The following is a 4471-nucleotide window of genomic DNA, read 5'->3' on the forward strand; positions in this document are numbered from 1 at the left end:
CTCACGTGTGTCTCCATGTGCCCGTGCGGCCGGGACAGGGCGTGTTCGTGTGGATTGGGAAGGGATGAGGGGCTCCAGCAGCTCGACTTTCACACCCTGCCCTGTCGGGGTGGCCTCTGCACTGCCGGGAACCTGGCTCGGACTCAGAGGATTTCAGACCGTTGGAGAAGGCGGCATCCTGGCCCCTTGTAGTCACCCAGACAAACCGCTGGGTGGGGAAGAAACCGGAGCCTTTGGAGGCTCCCGTGGGCCTAACTCAGTTATACGCTCATTACACAGCTTCTCCACTGTGAACCCAATGTGCCCCCATCCCTAGCAGCTCTGCAGCCACTGCCCCCCACCCCCCACCCCCATGTCTCCTTCAGGGTATGGGGAAAGGCTGAGGGAGAGAGCGTTGGTTCTGGAAGGGTGTGAGGGGCCCCAGCCCTGCCTTCAGGGAGCCCTAATCAGAGAGATGGTATAAAGATGCCTTTGGCTGGATGTTTCTTCCATGTCCCTAAAGGATACAGATGAAGGCAGTGTGGCCTGGTCTCAGCGCCCCCGCCCCCCCCCCCCAGCTCCATGCTTTAAAGGACTCCCTCAAAAAGCCTGTTTGTTCCCTGACTCTCTGGACAGCTCGCGAGGGCTGGGGGCACAGCTCCGAGTCACTCTGGGAAGTGGGAGAGGCCTGACGGCTCTCCCCTCACACGAGATGCACAGTTACTCACACCCCCAAACCTTCACAATTAGACGTGCGGTTTGCAAAACCCAACGCCGGCCTAATGAGAAGCACATTGTCTCCCAGAAGAAGCTGGGAGGAGAGGAGAGGGCAGCTCAGCGCCCTACCGCCCTGGGGAGGGCCTCCAAGCCCGAGGGAAGGAGGCCAGCCAGGCCCTCTGCCCATCTCCTCCAGCCCCCCACCTCTCCCCTCCTTCTCTTGCAACAGGGTCCCCAGGCCTTCGCCTTCCCTCCTGGGGGGTCATTTGGGAGCCAGATGTGGAGCTCCAGCCTCTGTGAGGGAGGGGGGAGCAGAAGGAGAGAGAGGGAGAATGGCCTTTGGAGTCAAACAGATGTATACACTGGAATTCAGGCTCCACCACTTGCACATGAGCTGTGTGATCCCGGGCATGTTTCTGGACCTTTCTGAGCCTTCGTGCCAACACCTCCATGCCCAGGGGTTGCCCGGGGATTAAAGTAGATCATTAACTCAACAACTGTGAAGCAGGGCCTGACACGGTAGGTGCTGGGCACTTGGAGACTCCGGGGGTGGGAATGCAGGGAAGGGGGTCTTTTTTTAGCTAATGTGGGTGGAGGCCAGTCTTGGGTGTTCAGATGAGAGGCCTATGGGAAATCCTGCTCTGCCCCTGAGACTCCCCCAGGGTGGTGCGCAGGTCCCAGCACCTGTACCATAGGGCGTGCAGGACAAAGCGCAGGGCTGGGGCCAGGTGCCAGGCTCAGTCCCTGCTCCACGATTAGCAGGTGTGACCGGGGACAAGCCAGTCCCCTCTGGAGGCCGGGATTTCCTCTGCTGTAAAGCAGAGAGGATCACAGTACTACCTACACCAGAGTGGCGACGGGAGAACTAAATTACCGTAAAGGGCTCCTGATGGTGCCTGGCGCTGGGTCAGCCTGCAGAGAAAGTTCTCTCTCTCTCTCTCTTAATCTATTTAAAATTCTCTGCGATTTACTGATCCAATCACTTGATAGACAGGATCTTATTTAACCCTTGAAACACCGTACAAACAACCCGAATGTCCATCAACTGGTGAATGGACAGACAACACGTGGCCCGCCTGGAAACAATAGGACTCAGCAATAAAAAGCCATTACGTGCTGCTACGTCTCCAACATGGGTTAGCCTCAAAACGTGATGCCAAGTGAGAGAAGTCAGACGCCAAATCCCACATATTGTGTGACTCCGTTGATAGGAAATGTCCAGAAAAGGCAAACCCATAGAGACAGAACCCGGGGTGCAGGGTGGGAACAGGGAGTGGCCTCAAACGGGCACAGGGGACATTTCGGGGGTGATGGGAATGCTCTAAAATTGGACAGGGGTGATGAGCACAGCTCTGTATGTTCACTAAAGATCACTGGATTATACACTCCAGGTGAGTGGGTTTTATGAGTGAGGGTTATACCTCGAGAAAGCTATTTAAAAAAACATACAAGACGAACATTATTAGTCTTTTTGTGCTTAAAAAAATTCACAGGAAATTTCTGGAATTCAATGCCAGGGTTGTTTGCTTCCAAAGCCCAGTATTGCAGTCCTTCAATCTGGGAGATAAAAACCAAACGAACAGGGGTGCCTGGGTAGCTCAGTCGGTTGAGCGTCCGACTTCAGCTCAGGTCATGATCTCGAGGTTTGTGGGTTCGAGCCCTGCATCAGGCTCTGTGCTGACAGCCTGGAGCCTGCTTTGCATTCTGTCTCTCTCTCTGTCTCTGCCCCTCCCCTGCTCACACTCTGTCTCTGTCTCTGTCTCTCTGTCTCTCAAAAATTAAAAACGAAAACAAAAAATGAACAAACAACCGGAGGTGGACATCCCAAGTCCAGTTTACTCTTTCCACTCAGTAGCCAAGAACTGACTCACAGAAGTGAGGTGAGGAGCAAGGAGGGGGTACCGAGCCCCCAAAACAGGCCTTCCTCAGGGAGGGGCTTCTGCCCTCGCCTTCCCGAGGCACCGCTGAGTGCCTGCTGCCACGGCCCCCACGCCCTATATACACAGGTAGCATATACCGTGCATTTAAAGCCATATTTTGAGCTCCTCTTAACTTCCAGGCTTTGCACTCAATACAGATGTGTTTCTATACTTCACAGTGATGCTACAAAGTAAGAATTATCCTTTCCATTTTGCAGATGAGGAAACTGAGACTCAAGTAGACGAAGGAGCTTGGCCAGTGCTCGCTTCGGCAGCACATATACTAAACAAAGCAAGGCCACACGACTGCATACCAGGTGGGCCTTTTAAAAGAGGTTGAAAGTGCAAAGCCTCCATTTTTGCCAGTTCACCAAGGTGCCCTGGATGAATCGTCGGCCATCTATTTCTCTCTGTCTCTCAGAGTCTCTGTGTCTACCTCCCTCGGTCTCTGTCTTCCCAGCTCCCTCTTCTATCTGCCGGCCTTTCTTTGTCTCTCTTTGCTTGCCTCTGTCTCTGTCTCTGTCTCTGTCTCTGTCTCTGTGTGTGTGTGTCTCTGGCTCATTTACTTTTTAATAACCACAATAATGAGAAAAGCTCCTTTCCGACCCTCCTGGGGAGGGAGACAAAAGGAGGGGAGTTCAGGGAAGAAGGGGAGGGATAACCTCCCCTCTTGCTCCTGAGAAATTTAATAAAGGGCCTGAGAAAGTGCTGGGCTCCCCCGGCCAGTACCCTGGGAAAGGGGGCGGCCCCCTCCCCCACCACAGACATCAGCTCTGCACGGGCCTGGGGTCAGGGGAGGGAATGTCTCCGGGCTGGGCCCCCTTCTCCAGCTCACAGGCTTTATCTCTCCCCTCCCTGCTGGTGGGAGCAGTTCCCCCAGCTAATCCGCCCCTGAATATGGTCCATACCAGACTCCCTCCCCTTGACCCAGACCTGCCTGCTTTCCCAGGAGAGCTGCTCAGAGGGGAGAATCACTCATGAATTGTAGCCTCTGGACGCACAGGAGGTCAGGCGGTCCAGCCCCCCCTGCCGTGTCCAGGCCAGCTCCCCACAAGGCCGTGCCCAGCCCCCCACCAATGTCTGGCAAGAGGGGGCTGGGCCTGCCCACCCCCACCCCAGCCTATGAGGAACCTGATGCCAAAGTGTTCAGCTGACTCCAAGACCCTCCCTGGACTCTCTAGCCCCCAGCGGGAGAGAGCCCAAGATCCTAGGAGAGAGAAGGCTCAGCCCTCCCTTCTGCCCCCTTGAGGACCAACGATGCCTACGATAGGTTACAGGCGTCCACCAGCCTCCCCGCACCCTCCAAGGGTCACCGGTGGAAGACTGTCCTGGTCCAATCTCAGGGAAAGGAAGGCCAGACGCTGCCATGCAGCTGCCATGGACCCACAGTGAGCAGTGGGATTAGTAAGATGAGGCCAACTCATCAGACGGAGCACTGAAGCCAAGGGCGGTGGTACAGGTGGGCAAGTTTGGCTCGCCAGCCAGGAATGTGCTCCAGGGTCCTGTCTGCCCAGGGAGGCTGTCCGGGCATACTCATCCTGCTGCTCCCAGGTGTCTGGACAGCCTTTCCCGTCCGCCAGGAAACCACACTTTGGCAAAACTGACAGGGTCTCCCACCTGGCCAGGAACTAGAAGGGGGGGAGCTGGGGCGTGGGGCCGAGGACTGAGCATGCCTTCACGCACTCATTGGCTTGCTCTACTGTTCCTGGTGCTGATTCCCAGGGATGGAGGGAGAGAGCTGACAACGGCTTGTTCTCCAGGCGGCTTGCAAAGCACCAGGTACCGCGTTAACGCCTGATCTCACCAGACTGTCGCGGCGATGTCACATGCCATCTGCACTTTAAAGCTGAGAGAGT

Source organism: Acinonyx jubatus, chromosome C1 (assembly GCF_027475565.1).
Source record: "Acinonyx jubatus isolate Ajub_Pintada_27869175 chromosome C1, VMU_Ajub_asm_v1.0, whole genome shotgun sequence".
NCBI lineage: Eukaryota > Metazoa > Chordata > Mammalia > Carnivora > Felidae > Acinonyx > Acinonyx jubatus.